Raw genomic sequence first — 20,504 nt, forward strand, 5'->3', positions numbered from 1 at the left:
TATGTCTTTATATATGTGCATCATCAATCCTAGCATAAGAGTCTGCAAACTATAGCCTTCACATGGGCCAAGTCCAGCTACCTGCTATTTTTGTAAATCAAGTTTCACTGAAACAAAGCCACATTCCATTCACTTAAGTATTGTCCATGGTGGCTTTCAAGCTAAAATGGCTTAATTTAGTAGCAACAAAGATTTGTATGGCCCACAAAGCCTAAAAAAATTATTATCTTGCCTATTACAGGGAAAGGTTGCCTCCACAGATCTATGATTATAAAGGTTTTATTAATACCAGATTTTTTTTCATTTTAGAAGCTTGGAACTTGCTAGAAAATAGTAATTATGGGAAATCAAGATCCACTCCTGGAAAGTTAATCACCATTAGAAGATAAAGGATTCTGTATCTTCATAGGTTTTCTCTCCCATTAATTTAAACTACCTGCACTCATGTTTTCCTTTCCACATATCTTTCCATCCATAAGGTAGTGCTTTCATTTTTATTTTACATGCAATTAATATGACCCAATTTTCTAGCTCATAGATTATTATTATTATTTAAATCAAAACTAATTTGAGCTTCCTTTATCCCTCTCTCCTCCAGTGGGTTGGCACTCCTATTAATAACCTCAAATCTCCAGATTGTTTACTCAGACCATTATGTCCTCATCAGTCAGCATCATGAATGGAGCTAGAACTCACAGGGAAGGTAGAAGTTTGCATACATGCTGTCTGGAAAACACCATTGCTTCAGAATCATCCACTACCTTGGCATGTTACCAAAATGATGTATGCAGCAATTATCTGGCCAATCCAAAGTGATTCTGTGCTCACTGCTGTCATCGTAATTGCCATTGGAATGTGAAGCCAATGGAAATAACCTGAGAATTAGCCCTAAGTGTAAGTCACATTTTACCTCTTCCCCTTAACTAGATCAATCTCCTAATGGTGAGGACTCTTCTACTGAGCTCTATGGCACAGCATTTCTATCTAAAACACTTATTTGACACAAAGTGTCTGACCTTATATTTAAACTATGGACAGTGAAGGAAAAGAGGGCCTGTCCTCCATCTCATTCTGACCAATACATGCCTTAATTCACAGGTCTTGGCTCTTTATTTACAGTCACACACAGTCTTTTCCTTCTAAGCAAACTCACGACTCTATGATGGCCATGTCAGGGAAGGGGTGCAGATTTATCCATGTACTTGTCCACTGTTTATCTGCCCTTATAGGAGTTTAGTCTTTGATGGTCATAAACCTAGGCTCAGCATTTTCTTGGTCAACTAGTCTTTTGGGGAGAGTCTTGGTTTTGTTTTCTTTCAGGTAAACTTATTCCAGACCAATGTCAATCCATCAGAAATATTCTAATAACCCTAAATCCCCAAAGTAAAGGATTTTTATCTTTTTTGTTTAAGATCCTTCTTCATCCCTTTTGCAGTTTCATCTTTTCAGCAGCTTTAGAATAGTATTGCATAGTATTTGGTAAAAGGTGGGATTCCCACTGTTCAGTCCGAATACTGCTTTATTATTATACTCTTTCCCTGGGACAGGGTGCTAATTTTATGTGCTGAAAAGAATGGAGTGATTTCTCCCCAAACAAAAGAAAGTGCTCTGAATTTACTTGTTCTCTTGACCTTTCAACATAGTAGGAACTACAGATGTAAAATGTAATTCTCTGTAACAACAGTCACCAAAAATATATATGCTCTGCCATTTCAAGAGCACTACTATATAAAGAAATTGAAGCAAAATTCAGCAAAAAATTTGTTCCAAAGATTGCATTGAAATGTCTTTCCATATACAAACATAATTAAAATTAACTCACTGAATTTAAACAAATGTTTAGTAATTGGTTTGGAGCAATACAACGTTCTAATCCAGTAATTCTACGGACTTGGCTCCTTTTAGTCATTCATTCTTTCGGATTCTTTTGCGGACCCTTATTTCTATCTAGGGTTTGTTGAATTATTTCTACAAGTTCTGGACTCAGCCTGATATTGCAAAAAAAGTGATTTTCTCTTTTTTAATCTAATTTATTACTTTACAACATTACTTGAAAAGTATCTGAATTAATTTAGAATTTTGAACTGCCTACTTGTCCTCACCATCAATTGGTTTGTTATAGGCTCAGAGAGCGTTCTTTGGAATTGGGAAAAGAAAATGAAAATGAAAGTGTGCATGCTCTGTCTGGTGGATTCTGTTGGCAGAAATTGTTTTAGGCAGTAAAGAACTGTTGCTGCCTAGGAACAGATTGAAATTGCATTATAAAAAGGATCCAGACTTTATGTTTTCCAATACATGTTTTTTCCCCACACTATCTCTTTTAAAAATGAAGTACTTTGTATTCTCCAAGGAAGTTACCTTCTAAAAACCCATGTACAAATGCTTTAAGATGCACTAGCCTTTTCTACAAGATCTTGGGCTTCTATTACTGGTCCAAACTGGGCATATTAGAATTAGTTGTTCTCCATTCTTCCATATTTTGACAATTTTCTTATTTGGTCTTAAAGACATGAGAGATAGGCCATCTTCTTTTATAGCGTTTGACATGTCACATAATCTTTTTGGATTTGTTTCCTTTTCAATTGAGTGAAAGGATTTGGCTGCCAAAAATTATTTGTGAAATGGATTCCCTAATAAGGTCTGGCATACCTCTAAAATGATATGATTCTATGAGAATTAAAAGATTTTGAAACTTCTTACTCATCGCTGAAGATACCGATGTTGTATGCTAACCAAAACATATGTAGCAAAAAATGACAATTCCCTTAGAATTTAACCTTACCATTGCTTTGGAGGAAATTTATAACAGCACAGGTAAAATGCAGATAGTGGCTGGGCAAGAAAGCAAATTTGAACAGATGCTGTATAAATATCATCAAGCTCTGAAGGGATAAAACAGAGAAAACCTGTGAAGCAAACAAAGCTGTGGAGTCCAAAACTGAAAAAAAAAAAAAAAAAAAAAAAAAAAAAAAAAAAAAGGAAAAGGAGAGAAACTACATAAAGTAATAACGTTAAGGAAAACTAATGGAGACTATGTCCATGGCATAGGAAGCATCACATAAGTATTACAAGATAATGACAAATGTGTTGATGAAATACTAGCCTGGGAACAAGGAGCAGGCAGGTCAGCTGGGTCTTGGTCTATATTCCTTCTTTCACGTGACAGAAAGAAAGAAACTGTTTTTAATTGTTCCTGTGTGCCATGAATTGTGCTTATGCTTTCATATGTATAATTTCATCCAGTGTTCAGACCAACTGTAGAAAACAGGTTGAAGTTATTTCTGTTTTATAGAATAGAAAATCTGAGGCTCAACTAAAAATGTAAGGAACATGGGGAAGGTCATACTACTAACTTAAAAAATGGTTAAGAATTTGAATCCCAGTTTGTCAGATCTCTAAACTTCTTTTCCTCCCACTCAATAACTTTTGTAATAATGGAGATATTTTTACTGTCTTCAGGTTAAATTGCATTTTCCAAATTAGCAAAATATAATATTCAGTTCTGAGATACACATAGTTCTTCACATTTTAACATAAATCATGATCTGACTTGACAAGTAATTGTATGTCATAGTTTGATTAGGAATAATTTTAAATTTCTTAATGGTACATGGGACAGTGTTATTTTTTTTAAAAAAATGACACTTTAGATTTATATTTATTGAAGTATGATAATGTTTACATCTTTAGAATTAAGTTTAAATAAACAACATTATGTTCCTTCAAATGTAGCAAGTCATGAAAAATAGGGCGCTTGTTTCTGTGTTCACAGAGAAATAAGAAGTGTGGAATCTATGTCCCTGTTCTCCATTGCCTGATACTTACCAGCGACTGCAATGCCCTTACATGATGGGATGCTTGACCAAAGGAAAGGAAAGGTACCAAAGGTCAAATTATTTAAGTTTAAGCTTCATACTAAATTATGACCTCTTACGAAAATGTTTTGGTTTTAGATAAAGCAAAACCCTTAATGAAGTATTTTAAACTTTGCCTGTAGGATCTGAGAATGGTCATGATGGCTTACGTTAAACAAAAGGTGGAAGAAAGTACATAAAATCACATTTTTCTTTAATAAATTATACTTTACCAGCTCACATAGTCTGCATTTAAACTTACTATAATATGGGTTATAGTTAATCCTACATGTCAGCTTAATTGTCTGTGCTACGTAACGACCAGATCTTCTGTAACAGTAAAGATTATGTTGACTCAAAGAAGAAATTTCGAAGATTCAAGTTTCCCCCAGGTCAGTAGGTGAATGGAAGTGTACTATATATAGCATTGACCTACATACCATTAACTTTATACTAATGGTGCAAAACAACAAAATCAACACTGTAATGTATTGAGTCCTTTCAGTGTGCATGGCACTACAGTAAGATGTTACACCTCACTAATTCCTCTCAATTCTGGACAGTCAGTATCCATTTTACAAAGAGAGAACTGAAACTTAGAGACTTTAAATAACTTACAAAGTTTTCCTCGCTCATTCCCACAAAATGTTTTATTGAGAACCTATGAGGAGACAGTCACTGTGATGGGCACTTAATAGAGCATACACAGCACGTGTATAGCCAGGAGTCTAGCCAGGTTTGTCTCACAGCATTGTTTGTGTTTTAACTCTGAGTATTGAGATGACTATCATTTGGTAGTAATTTACTTGGTAGTAATTACAACACTAGCACCAGCTTATAAAGTTGTTTTGGTTGTACATAAAGCAAACTATAGCCAGGATCCTAAAATACTTGCCATTTCTGATATGCCCTTAATTGGCATGCACGAAATACTCTAGTAAAGGCAAATGTATGCTTCTCGTAACTACGAGGTAAGGCTTTGGGTCTAAATACTTGTCTGATCACTTTCTAAGTGAATCTCCATTTTTATCCTTATGTCAAAATTTTTTTTCTTTGAGTGGGTAAAGAGGAAGCCTTGACTTCTCTTGATGTCAGGTTATGAGGCCCATACTTCCATATAGGCTTTTTTTTAAACATAGTTTTAATTTTTTATTTTTAAAAGAGTATGAGCAGGGGAGGGGCAAAAAGAAAGGATCCCAAGCAGGCTCCACAGAGCACAGAGCCCGACATGGGGCTTGAACCCATGAACCATGAAATCATGACCTGAGCCAAAACCAAGAGTCCCGTGCTTAAATGATTGAGCTACCCAGGCTCCCCCATATAGGTTGTTCTAATCTTGTTGTAAGGCAGTACATCTGTCATTTAAGTTTATAGTTATTCAGAGATGATTTTGTCCTTTTTTAAGAGATCAGTTGCATACCAGAAAGGCACCACATACATATTTTTGGATCACTTTTCCAGTCCTATCAACAGCTTCTGTGACTCTACCTGAAAATGTGAAGTGGGAGGTCTATTAGTTACTTCTGTGGCATTGAACAACTCCCAGATCTTAGTGGAGTGCAACAATAAATATGGGACTGCTCATCAAAGGTAGTTCAACAGGACTTGGCTGAACATGGTTGGGCTTTGTTTAGTTTTGGTCCACCTATCTTACGTCCTGGGATCCCAGCTAAAGGAACAGCCACCATTTGGGCATGCTTTCTTTAGTTATATAGTGGAAGCGAAAGAGTGACCAGTAGGAACACATGATACCTATCATTGGTTCTGTATGGAACCAGCATATTGTCACTTCTCACATGTCCAAGCCCAAAGGCAGTGGGGTAGAGTGTTCTATATCACAACAGTGAATCAGAGCAAGGTTGGGAAAGGAAGGAAAACCCATGAAGAAATAATACAATCTACCATAAGCAATTTAACTATTAAGAACCTTTCACTAAAATCTCTTTGATATTATCCAGAAGCCAATAAATTGTTGTCAATTCAGTTTTCTACAAAATAATAAAATTAGCTAAACCAAGAAATCATCTTTGCATTTTATTTTCTATCTCATACTTTATTTATCTTGTAATGCACCTGTGTCCCAATAATGGAATCAATTTAGTAAAATCCATAAATTACCAGATGTCAAAAATACATCATTGAATCATCTGTAAGGTCAATACTACAAATATGTTTTCTTCAAGGACATTCAGGTCCTTCTTCCCCCACAGATAGGTAGTAATTTTAAGCAAAATGTCCTTGCCCTCCTTTGTTCCCAATGAGAACATAAATTTCTAACATTTACATACAAACACTTGTGCAAGATACAGTGTTTTAAACTTACAGGGGCTGGAAGGCTAAAATTTTCTTCCCCATGTTCCCTTAGGGCAAAGTTTTGGCCAATGAAATGTATGTGACATCTGCCAGAAGGAGCTTTGATAAAAGATTTTTTAAGAAAGAAAACAGCTAATCTAGCCTCTTTGACCCATACTCCTGCCTGTCATATGGTGCAATGCCTAGAGCTAAATATGAGCAAGCAGAAAGACACAGGGTCTCATTCCTGGTGACACTGGAAAACCATCATTCCAGTCACTCACTGCTATCTCAAGATTTTATTTTGCATGTCTCTTTCCATACTATAGTTAGAACTGGACAGGGACAATATCATCAGTGCTTAGACAGAGCCTGGGTTTCTTCAGAAGCTCCAATCTGAGGAATCCTTCTCCCGCATCTCATGTTGCTACTTCACCTGTAGAACCCTTTCCTACTTTTCTGGAATTCCAAGTGGCTATCAAGACCTATAAAACATGGAGAATTCTGGCTGCACAACAAAGAAAACCCTCAAATACACATGTCTACTGCAACAGATTTCAGATACCTTTGCCCTTTTCTTGGTTTGCCTTGGCAAAAGAAAAACTTCACTGCTATATTAATTAGGACTCCAGTTGCTAATGTGTTATTTCCCACTCTCCTCCTTTCTGCACATGTGGCCAGACTATACTCCCTAGCCTCTTACGGTTGGTTGGGGTCATATTACCACTTCTGGACAAGGAGTTGGTAATGGAAATGATGTGTTTCACTTTCTGACTTGGGTTTAAAGCATTTAATTGCTACTGTGAGACCCTCTAAAGCTCTCTCACTTCTCTCTGGCATGACAACTGGCTATATCATTTACTTGAGCTCCCAATTGGTTCTGATGAGCAAAGCTCTCCCTGCCAATCCATGATTGTTATGAAATGTGAGAGATAAATAAATCTTTTTTTTTTTAAGCCATTACAGTTGGGGATTGTTTGTTACTGGACCATGATATAACCTATTTGGGATCATCCAAACCCAATAAAGGGAACTTCAGCACAAGGGGGTATGGATTAGTCCATCGATTCCAAAGAAACTGAGTGTTCTAGCCACTGGCAGGACAGGGATTTCATCTGGGCCTCAAGAAGAGTTAGAACCAAAAACTGAATGTTGCAGAACTCTCTCTTTCTCTGTTGATCATACTTTTCTTGGTCTACTTAGCATCACTTCCTCTCATTGAGAACTTGTGCTCTTCACATGGAGAGAAATACGACCTTTGACAATCTGAGTTTTACAACTCACAGCTTCCATGAGTACAGGAATAGTGACTGAGATTGTCATTCTCTAGTCTCAAATTCCAAACTCTTTGGAAATGTATCTGATTGGGTCACCTTGAGTAACCATTAATTACCTATGTTTAGGAAAATGAGGTCATAGAAGAACATGACATAGATTTGTGTGAATGGAGTAGAAGAGGAAGTATTCCCAGGAAAAGAGAGGAATGTCAGATTAGTGCCTCATAAATGTTAAAGTGTAGGATATATAGGTATGTATGTATATGTATATATGAAAAGCATATTACATATATGTATATAAATATATATTTGAATATATATATATATATATATAGTCAAATTCGTTCAGCAAGATTTTATAGTATTCTTCCTTTAGTCTACATAAAATTGTCAAATTTCTTAGTGGAATATGATATTTCAAGTAAAGAATAAGCAACAAAAATTAAAGATAAATGAATTATACTAGAGATATGTATTAGTAGGCAACGTTGAAAATATGTGTACAATTTGTAAGACATATGAAACACATTAATTTGTTCTATGTTTCTTGCTATTATATTAATTAACCTATATGCTTAACTCAATCTGTGCTAGTTTATTATTTACTGAAATATATTTAATTCAGTCTTTGCTAGGACTTATCATACTGTATTATAAGTGATTTTTCTACTTGCTGTTTTCCTAGAGGCTGTGTGGTTGTTAAATGTGACAATTGTGTCATATTTCTTTCTATATACCAATGTATAAATTAAGAATCTAGAAAAATACTTACTGTAAGAATATATTAATCTTCCTTTTCAATCAGAAATATCCAATTTCAAAGTTGAAATAATATACATATTGCAGATTCTTTTTTCTTTTTCTGACTTTAAGGTTCTTGAATCTTAGGAGGCTGCTCAGATCAACACTTTGTCTTTTCATGAAACAGTGCATATAAAAATATAGAAAAGGTATTTTAAGTTTAGACAGCATTATAGAAGCAAAATCAAGTTTTAATTAGTGTTGCTAATTGAAAGCAAGAAGCAGCATAGATAATCTTTAACAATTACAATAACTTTGCTTGGGAATTCACATCAACCACACATATTGAATTTTTTAAGATTGAATTTGACTGCAAGTGACAGAAAAACTCAAATAACAGTGTCTTAAATAAAATAAAAGTTATTTTCTTTCTCACAACACAGTCTGCAGGTAGATGGTCCAGAGACAGGTGGTATGGCTGTCCGTGGTGTCAGGCACCCAGGCCCTTTTGTTAGTCTGTTCTGTATAGCCTCCATTCCTAAGCTCATTTGATTTTCCAAGGGGTCCACTCTTGGCCATGCCGTTGCCTTTCATTTGCATTTTATCTAACAGAAAGGAAGGAAAAGAAGGGTAAGGGTGTTCTGTCTCCCTTTAAGAACATTGCCTGGAACTTGTACATACAGTTTTTATTTATTTGTCATTGGCAAGCACTTAGTGTTATAGCCAAAACTCCAAGCAAAGGAGTGTGGGAAATATAAAATTTGTTCCAGATGGTCATTTACCCAACTGAAAATCAAGAGCTCTGTCACATAGAACGGGAGAGGGAAAAAAGCATTATGAGGCAACCAGCAGTTTCCGCATAGTTAGTATATTCACTGACAACTTGACTTCTGCCTATTCCCACAATGGGCTCAACATCTTATATACTCATGTTTCAGCTTTACTCTGGCCTGTTCCCATAATGAACTCACACCTAGTGTACCCGTGACTACAACTTGACTCCTGCTTGAACACGTTATAGACTTTGACTCTGTGCCAGTGATATTATGGCACATTCTTGCCAAGGTGGGACTGAGGGCAAACATTCTTTCAGGGTATTCGTATTTCATTAAAAACCAAGTTTTACTCTGCTCTTAGAAACAGGGTCACAGTGGATAGTTGTGCAGGTTGTGCACACAGTTCAAAAAACAGTAAGGGGCTAAAATCCCAAAGAAAAGAGGTTTTGTATTTCAAATGCTTAGAAAATCAATCTTATTACAATTCTTATCTCAATTCTCCACCGAAATGGACTGTCTTTTTCTAATTTGTATAATTGGACTACATGTGCTGGCTGCAACTTTACTTAGGTGGGATTATGCATGTGTACTTAGGAACTAGCATGATTTTCCAAAGTATGGATTTAAGAACATGAATTCTTCAGAAATATTGAGACTGTCAGATGAGAAAATGTGTTTCATAGTAAAAATGTAAGTCAAACAATATTAAGAACTTTATTGCTACTAGCAAGACTTTTAAGGACCTTTATTATGTTAATCCATGTTTGGGAATATTCAAGGAGGGGATTCTTATATGCAATGATTCACAAGACAGTCATTTCTTTGTAATGTATCTTTCAGGGCACTGTAGTAAAATACTGATTTGGTGCAATGTTTCTGAAGTGTGGCTGAAAAGTCCTCTTCCGCACCCCCAAATTTATTTAATTCAGATTCTCCAGATGAAGGCCTTGTCAACCTGTATTTTTTTTTTAAGTGTACCTGTTTATTTTGAGAGAGACAGAGACAGCACAAGTGGGGAAGGGGCAGAGAGAGAGGAAGAGAGAGAATCCCAAGCAGGCTCCATGCTGCCAGCACACAGCCCGACACAGAGCTCAAACTCACAAAACCATGAGATCATGACCTGAGCCAAAACCAAGAGTTGGACGCTTAACCGACTGAGCCACCCAGGCATCCCGGCAGCCTGTATTTTTAACAAGCAACTCAGACCACTCTTATCATTAAGCAATTTTTGGAAACACTGACTTATAGAAATGCTTTTTCACTAGTAGTACATCAGAATCACCTGGGAAACTTGTTCAAATACACACTTACTGAGTCCCTTCCAAATTTATGAATCAGAGGAAGGAGTGCTTTCTCTCTAGTCAGTTCTTCTACTATTCACAGTTAAGAGCCATTGTTTTGGACCTAACTTTCTTATTCTTCATATGTTGCTATTGAGTTATACACCAAAGTATGGCCACATGGACATTTTCTTTCTTGGGCCTATTCCTTATGATTTATCAGGTTCTCCTGGGCATTAACTACTTCTTTCATGGCCAATGAGAAGGGGACTCATAGCCATGCTTTATCTCAGAGCAGAGTTAGGAATAGGAAGATAGTAGGAAAAGGAAAGGCCTTGACTGTGGAATATAATCGAGCCAGCAGATAAAATATTTAAGAGAAATGAAAAGCTGATTGCTTAAGCATGAGGCATTTTTATGGTCCATATGCGTTAAATTCATACAGTTGGCATGAACAGGGTGGCCCATTTTAAAAAAGAGCAAATGAATTAAGTATATTCCCCTGAGTAAAATGTTGTCTGCGTGATCTGTTTTCCAGATGTTTCCATGGCAAATGTTGTCTTAATGTGAAACCCAGCCATAAAAAGCACCTGGGTAGCTCTTCAAGACACAAATCATCTTTTTTTTTTTTTTAATGCAGAAACTTACAGAAAGAAAAAACTGTATTTATTTTAAATACCGGCAAGGATGAGCCTACTTCATATTAATATAAAAATATAAAGTGCCAAAAATGTTTATTTAAACATCAATCTTAATAGGTAAAGAGCTCTATTCATGTCTGTAAACAACACAATTGTATATAATTTCTACAAGGTCTGCAGAACTGTTTGGCATCCGTGTTTGTGACATTTATTTTCAGTATTAATTTTTCTGCCTGGATTGTGGCTAAGAACGCAGGAATAAAAGGTAATATAGAATAGCAGTCAACACCTGAGGTGTTTGAGGCAAACGATCTGGGTTTGAGTCCTCCAGCATTTACCAGCTATGTAAACTTAGGCATTTTACTTTACCTTCTGTATTATATTATCCTTATTTGTAAAGTAAGATTATGATAGTACTTACCTCAGAAGGTTGTTATGAGAATTAACTGTGTTTACACACATAAACTCTTAAAACTTTTGGGGCCCGTAGTAAATGTTCAATGAAGATTAGAGTCAATACAGTAGATATCTCAATTTGATTTTTTCTTCAGGATTAAAAGAAATCAAGTTCTGATTATTTTGAGCCTGATATTTCACTTTGTTAGAAAATAAAAAAAAAATGATTTACAAAGGTTTCCTTGGACAAAAGCAGTAACTAGGAAATGGAGTGATATATCATAAACTCCCACCCACCTTAAATATACTTCTTGATTCATTAATGGAAATACTTAACCAATTTCTTGAATTTGCTGAAATATGTTAGAGGAAAAATAGCTAATATTTGCCATATAGTTTAACTACAAAATCGCCGGAGAGATTGGATGCTAGGAATGTCCAGAGGATGGAAGAATAAAGAGAAAAGGGAAGGTGAGTGAGAGAAGCGAGCGAAAAGTTTGCAGAGGTGTTAACAGGGAAAAAGATAAGCTACCGATCAGAGATTGGGTATGACTTTGTGCCAGCTGTACACAGTACGGTGGATATTTCTTACAAAAATGTAATAAGAACTTTTCATCAATTCTCATCTAGTCATTAACATGATATTTGCTTTAAGTAAAAGGTACCATATTTTAAATGCTTTGCTCATTTGTAACCCTAGATGGGCAAGTCATTCCAAAAGGCATTTACACAAACATTAATGGCTGGTGAAAGCTCTGTGAATATCTCAAATTTGGGACTAAAAGTTTTTTTTGTTTTTGTTTTTTCCTTCAGAGAAGACAGGTGTCTCTGTTAGTTGTCATTCTGTAAGATTAAAGGAAAGAGGCCAGGAATACATGAGTACACACTGGGTTTCTCCCACCCACTTTTACTTTTTCTTCAAATAAACCTTTAGTTTCATGGGGGCTTTGGATTTTTGCATTGGTTTTATTTTCAACATGAAGTAGACATTCATATTTGTTCTTAAAGTATTTTCTTCAAAAGAGAAACACTCTTTTGGTTCAAAGTGGAAAAGAGAAAAATTTCATAAAGAGATTTTTATAAGTGATTATTAGTGCTTTGAAGTTAAAATATTCAGATCAACACCTGATGAAGTTTAAATTGCAGGCAATCTTCTAATAATTCTATGTAAGTGAGAAAGCTAATTTATATTTAATTGGTTTCAAAATCAAGGTCCCTGTAAAGCATACTCCTATCTTATTTTAAATATATTCAGGAAATATTTAAAATAGTAGATCTCAGGGACGCCTGGGTGGCTCAGTCGGTTAGGTGTCCGACTTTGGCTCAGGTCATGATCTCACTGTGGGTTCGAGTCCCCCATCAGGCTCTGTGCTGAATGCTTGCTCAGAACCTGGAGCCTGCTTCAGATTCTGTGTCTCCTTCTCTTTCTGCCCCTCCTCAGCTCATGCTCTGTCTCACTCTGTCTCTCAAAAATAAATAAATGTAAAAAAGATAAGTATATCTCAGTATAGTATCTTGAAACAGAAATCCTAAATGCAGCCCAGATGCATTTACTTTTACATGACAGACACTCTTTCTATAAAGATGCCTGGACATTCTGGATACAGGCATTCCAGCAAAGTTATAATGGTTTATCTTTTATATAAAATGCACTACAATTTTCACTTGATGTACTCTATATAAAAGAGAAGCTACCTTCTCATGGCAAAAACCTAAAAATAGTGAAATCTTTCAGAGGGCAGGAATTAAAATGGTAGCCTTGCTGCTGTGATACTGAAATATTTTCTTTTTTATTATTATTTTTAATATAATTTATTGTTAAGTTGGCTAATGTACCATGTATACAAGTGTGCTCTTGGTTGAAATGTTTTCTTAGTGTAACTCTACATTTTATATTTTCTCTCAATTGTTGATAACTCCAACTTATCTGAATAATAAGAATTTCTAAGTCATGGGGAGGTTTTCTCAACTTCTTCATTTTCTTCTCAGTGTTTGTGATTGTGAAGAGTGTTGGACATTTTGTCAATAAGTGATTTCATTTCATATATGATATATTTCAATGGTGAAGATTCTCCTGAGAATTCATGTTCATTAAAATAAGTTGGAATCCTTTTTTAATTAATTTGGTCAGTTTGAGAATTTGTGTATTGAAATTATGTTAAATGAGTTGGAGAGATGTATTTCCTATTTTTAGACTCATATCAGCTCTGCACAGAGTATGATCCAAGACTGCCTTCCTGGGCTTTCGAAAGAGCTTCATGGGGAATAACAGAGTGTCCACCTTGGAAAACAGGAAGCTAGAGTTGTCATATCCTTCCATGTTCCTGGTGGCGGCTACCACCCCTTTTCCTTACGTACTCTGGAGCCTGTCTACCTGGGTTCAAAATCTTGGCTTTGTTTCTTATTCAGCTATGTAATCTGGGCATCTTGATGGTCTTTTCTTTGGCTTTTTTTTTTTCATTTGTAAAATGGGGTGGTAACTGTACCTGCCTCATAAATACCAAAATAGAGATAAAGATTCTATAAAGCTTGGAAAATAAGAATGGGATAAATGTCAGTCAATGTTATTATCATAGATATTATTAAAAGAAAAACTTCATTGAGAAGTCATGTCGTATATTTGCCTCCCTTCTGCTCCCATTCTTGGATTCAACAATGCCCATTCTCCATCTAGTTAGCTCTTTTCCTAGGTTTGGAGCCTGTTTTTTAATCACCTTTTTGACACATTATTCTTTTCCTCATGTATCCCAGCTTTTACCACAGCACCCACTGATTTTTTTCTTAGTTTCTCAAGTTTACCTATCAATGTTTCCTTAGGTCCCACTTTTAGGATATTGATACTGACCTCGGTCTCACCTGGATTTGCCACACCTTTGCTTGGGTTGGACTCTTAGTTTTGTTTTATCCCAAGCATTTCTGTTTTGTCCTAAAGTAATGTTAGGGCAAATTCCTTCTTTTCTGAGGTCTTCCCTCTTTTACTCAAAGCATTACATGAGATGAGGATAAAGAGACTGCACAAAGCAATGTATTATTTTGACCTATCTTCTTTCATATTGGGACACGAAAACTATATGTCTCCTCAAATACTCTGAGTTTTTAAAATTTTTCTGTCTTCTTGGCATACTACTCATACTGGGTCATCAATCTTCTCTTCGTCTTGGGTAAAATACCTCAAAGTTCCTGGCTTCTTAGCAACAAAGGGACTAGATGCAGCCCAGTTGTTTGGGAGTTATATCTTGACAAATGAGAAGTGAAAGGTAAAAGGACATTGGACAGATACATTTCTCTTTCTTACTGTACTTGATGGACTAGTCTGAGAGGCACTTCTTCCTTGCAGCCCTTTTCAAGAAGAACCACATGCTGAGCAGAGACCTGCTGAGAGATCCTTTCTGTCTTTTCACAGCTTGTCATGAAGCCATGGCTGGAACAATGACACATCACACTGCATTGCTTTGCATATTTCTTTGTTTCACTTTGATTTCTTTTATCTTACCTTCACCCCCCTGGGCTGGTACCTCTCAAATATACTGGCATCAACTTCATCTTCATCTTTGCTTTCTAAGGGAGCCAGCTAAGACAGTCTTGATGTCGTTCTGGAATAAGTTTTTATTTTTATTTTGCAGAGAAGCTTATCATTGGGATTCTTTCTTTCCATCTAACTTGGGAGGGTATGTGTGTGTGGGGGGGTGGTGGGGTTACGATGTTCAGTACTTCAATCCTGCCTGAATCAACTGGCAAGAGCATTGCTTTCTTCCAACTTTAACTTTTACATGCCTTTTTTTTCTGTATGACCTATTCCCATTGCCCCTTCCTTATCATTTGAATAGTGGATTCTAATTTGATTTTTCTAGGTGTGACGTCCTCTCTTGTAGGTGGAGAAAGAGTAAGAGCTCCCCTTTGCAGTACACAGTCATGCCCCCAGTAGCTCCATCTTGTGTCCTTTCCACACTTATCAGTCTAAACTTCTAAACAGTCATGAGTTGGACACTAGATTTGTGGATTATACATCTACTTTTTTTTTTTTTTTTTTTTACCACTGTATACCTCACTCAATACTGCACACCTCACCTTTCAGACTGGTAAAAATATGTAAGGCTCTACAAAAATAACTGATTTATTAGGTCTGCACATCTCACCTATTAGTCTTTCTATAAAATACTGCATATATATTACTCATTACTGTGAAATTATCTTATTTTCCATTAAAAACAGAGACAGCCATATTGGGTAAGAGCCTCGTTTCTCATCTCAGAATTTGATGTAACTCTGGACTATTTTATTGGTTCTTTGTGTGATTTGGGGAAAGTGTCTCAACCTCTCTAGCTGCAGATATCATAATCTGAAAAAAGGATTATAAAAATATAGTCCTTCTTCATCAGGTTGTTTGCAAATTAAAGAGAAAATTTAAGTCTTATAAATGCTTATAGAGCATTTATTATATAGCAGGAATTCTAGTCCCTGGGGATAAAACCACAGTATCCATAAAAATACTTGACTGGCCCAAAGTAAACAATAAATGATAGCTATATTATTGTTAACGTCATCTTCTACTACCCCAAATGACTTTTATTTCACTATACTGTCTAGCCTATTGTTAGGTCCTGCCCTCAAATAATAGAGGATCTTTTTTAGCAATACCAAAGTAAAACCTTGGAGGACCTTATGTCCTTCTCTTTTGTTGTTCTTTGTGTTCTTCACAATGTACATATGTATCCAGATTCCAGGTCAGAGAATTTTCTTTCTTGGATTTTTTTCCCCCAAGAAATATAGTAAGATATGATTATGAATGCTCGTCCATCTTTTTAAGTAAGCACATCCTTTATTTTGTGTGTATTATATGTGAGGCACTGTTTTTTCGTGTGTGGGGGAGACCTCAGTGACCAACAATAAAAACAAATCATACCTCTCATAGAGATTACATTGTAATAGGGGGACACAGATTATAAAAATAAGCATAATGAATAAATGTATGTTATGATATATGTCCAAACCTTTTGACTGTACCTCCCTAGATAAAAATTATAAATATACTCCCATGTATATCTACTATTTAGAAATTATATCCATGCATTACTTTATTAAAAGATACTACATTTTACATTGAAAAAAAAGATAGAACTAATTATGAGCTGAAGATCTAATTTTTTTCCCTTTAGTCAATGGATTATCTTTCACACCATCTCTGATTTGCACATCTTGCTTTAAAGATCAATTTGTTGACTACTGAAGATGAATCAAATATTTCTTTAAAGGTAAAAAGGATTAGTTGACAGAAAAAATGACAGGCCAATTCTTAGCATGAAATGCATGATACTTACGTGATTTAGGAACAAAACTATCATAAACAATACCAAACAAAAGTACTACAGAAGTTAGTGATTCAGGGTATTTTGAGTGATGGCCTGCCAGTTTCTGAAACCAATATGATTTTTTAAAATAAATTGCTAAATTTTTACGATGCCAGTTTCACATTTCTAGGGTTGCTGTAAATAGATTTCATACTCCAAGTTTCATTTTGTATATTCTTGTTCCATTAATGGAAAATAAACCTGCTGTTACTTTATATGAATATCTTCCCCGAGAAGTAGAGTGTGGCTCAGTATTGACTGTCAGGATAACCTATGTTTAAATTACTGTGATGAGATTTCTTGCTGATGCATTTATCACCATTTTGTGAAAGTGGCAGTTTTAAATATTAAAATGTCTCTGAAGTGACATGACCATATTAATCTCAAATTTGTTAGACCTGCAACCAAAGTCCACATGAATTTCAAAAGCTATTTTATCGTACACTTAACCCAGTGCCTTGCACTAAATATTTGAAGAAGTGAAGAATGAATAAATGAAGACTGATACTCATTCTTATAAGTAACATCCAATTATCAGGGAGAATTATGTTGGTTCTATCTCAGAATTTATCCAGGATCAGATCACATCTCATCACGTCTGTCACTGGGCCAGGCCACCAAAATATCTTGCCAAAATTAAAAAAAAAAAAAAAAGAAAAGAAAAAAAGAATATTGACAATTCTCCTAGTCTCTCTGAATCTGCTCTAGTCCCTAATCTCCATTATGTAGCTTGTAAATTACTTTAGAAACAGAGGGGATCACATCATGCTATCTCAAAATTGTCCAGTTGTTTCTTTCTATGTCACTTAGCATATAAGCAACCTCCTAGAAGGTCGCACATGATCTGATCCACATTACTTCTTTGTCCTCATTGCTTCCATTCCCCTCCCCTTTCCCACGCTATACCTCACTCAATCTCTCCCCAGTGGTCTTCCTGGTGTTACTTGAAGTTGTCAAGCACAATCTTATTTCAGAGTTTCCACATTTCTACTTTTTTGTCTGTTTGCTTGGAATGCTTGTGCTTTAGATAATCGGTACAACCCATTATCTCTCTTCCTTTACGTCTCCACACAGATGACTTCTCAACCACTTCGTCTCAAACCATCAGTCTCTAACTTCTACCCAGCTTTATTTTTTAACATTTAGCAAGCTGTGACATATTATATATATATATATATGAATATACATAAGTGAGTGTGTAGAGTTATTGTTATTTATTCGTTGTTTCCATTATGTGAAAGTATAATTATCCAAAGTTTACAAAATATGACTCTCAGACAAATATAAAAAAAATACATACCAAAAATGTTATCTTCTTTTCGTTATTGTTGCTGTTAATAAGACAACCAGTATATTGTTAAAATCTGTTCAAAAGTGTTGGGTGAAACCAGGCACTTAATAAAGAAATGTCAGAACAGGATTGCTGGGTTACATACGGAACTGATTAATATCTTACAGGAAATAAAATATAACCTTCGCCACCATCTATTCCATTGGACAGAAATTATTTGATCTCTACTGGACAAAATTTACAAATTAACCTCTGCTCTAACAGAGTTGTAAAATAGCTCAGTTGATGGTAAGTCAAGCTCAGAAATGTATTGAAAGGACACTCAGTAATCAATTTTGCCTATTTCCAAGTTGCAAATATTTTTTTGTCTTCTACAAGTCAGATAATTTAATTTTTTTTTTGCAGTGTGTATTATCAAATCTTTCAACAATAATGAGAAAATAGTATTTTTTGGTCTTCGGTTAGGTTCTCCAAGAAGCAGATCTTGAGGCAAGGATTTGAATGCCTGTAGTTTGAAAAATGATCCAGAAAAACTAATAGGGAAGTGAAGGAGTGAGAAAGGGAACAGAAGAAAGCCTAAATGACTGTGACATCAGACAAGTTTTCAATCTGGAAAATGGAAATTCAGTCCCATGGTACAACATAAGAGATATTTCCAGGAAGCAGCCTTTAGGAAGTGAGTCACAAGGAGATATCAGAGGGACATTGGCCTATCTGCTATGTTGTTCCATAGAAGAGTGTCGAATGAATGAATGAATGAATGAATGAAATGTTTCCAAAGATCTTGTAATAAAATAAAAGGGACAAGGTAAACAAGCATAGGAAATAATATGAAAACCTTGGAAATATATAAGTTTTAATGCCTAGGTGGTAAAATAGAAAAAAAAAGATTTGGTATCAGACTAGGTTTAATTATGTCATCTAGCTATATAATCTATACCAAGTGACTTAACTTCTCTAAGTTTTTATTTTCTCCCCTCTAAAATTGAGATCATTAATCTCAATTCTTCTGTTATGAAAGTAGCACCAAAGTTCAAATACATAATTACCCCTAGAGGATAGAACTTATACGAACAAAACCTGGACTCTCTTTAAAGTGTTAACATATCTAAATGGAGAATATGACGAGCTAGATGTGTTTGGTCATTCATAGACTTTGAACATTAAATTTTTTAAGTGAAGAAAATTTCCAAAAATCATCTAACTTATTACTTCTTTGGTTTGACAAGAGACTCAGAAGCTATATTTCTGATTATGATTATCTTCCAATGCACATGTGCTTCCAATGAAAATCTGTATAATATCAATAAGAATATTTTGTTCCTAATGAAAAAGTTTTATATGTTAATAACTTTAAAAACTGGAATTTTTGTTTGTTTCTTTGGGTCAGTGAGACTTAAGAACATACAATGCTGAGGTTAAGAGCTGAACTTTGTTAAATGTCATCCTGTGAGAACTTTCAGGAGACAAACAACCACTTTGCTTTGTGCCTTCATTAAAAACTTCAACAACAAACAGATGCAATGTCCAAGAAATGAGACATTCTCCCAATTTAGGAACGAATGGATGGAGAAGATACCTATGCATCCCAAGGAAAAGATGTAGAAAAAAACATCAACATTATTTCACTTGAAATGAGACAAGTTAGACTCAGTAATTTCGATTTTCATTTGGAGGTAAGCTGAAGAGGAAGGGAGAAACCATCATAATTACCCAGAAGAATCTCTAGTTGCAAAGGCAGATCCCATGAAGAAATTCGCAGGAAGGAAGACCAAGAGAAGGGCACCCGGAATTTTAGTTGCAAATTCTGTTCCCAGAGATGAATAAATGAAGTCATTATTCAAATGTATTGATAACAGGTATACATTCTCAAATATTCAAGAATCTGTTGTCTAATAAATCCTTGAGCTCTTCCTGAAAAAACAAATAAACAAAAGAAAAAAACAATAAACTACAGACTGATCATAGTCATGCTCTAATGTAATGATGGTCATTGGGTCTATTTGAACAGAGCACTGAGTCAAGATATAGGCAAGTATGGTTACAGAAAATAATTATTATAAATGTTGACAATTTAAAAATAATAAAACCAAGACTCATTATATCAAGGGCTAGTGGAGGGAGGAAGGGTGAGAATAAAAACTTCTAGTCTGGTTTAGCAGAATATAACTGTTACCCAAAGTGGAAAAATCAAGAAATATAGGTGAAGTTTGCCACTTAAAACCATCAACCAAATATGTGAATGAAAACTCCATTCCTCATGGGGGTGATGGCAGTCATATTATCTAAAAATAAAATGAATTAAGAAACAGTTTTACGTATGAAATATAAAGTATTAAAGGTAACTAATATAAAATATAAAATAGATTATAAAATAATCCAAATTACCATTAGAAAAATCACTCAGATCCAGAGGAAGAGACTTTTGTCTGTTTGGTTCATGCTTATTCGAGCACTTAAATCAGTGTCACCCACAAATAGTAGGCACTTAATAAATATTTAATGAATGCATTTATAAACAAGACAAAACAATGTCTATTCAGTTAGCAAAATATAGAAATTGGATTATTAAAGTAAGAAAAGATAAAATGGCATGCTAAAATTAAAA

This window comes from Acinonyx jubatus, chromosome B4, assembly GCF_027475565.1.
Source record: "Acinonyx jubatus isolate Ajub_Pintada_27869175 chromosome B4, VMU_Ajub_asm_v1.0, whole genome shotgun sequence".
NCBI lineage: Eukaryota > Metazoa > Chordata > Mammalia > Carnivora > Felidae > Acinonyx > Acinonyx jubatus.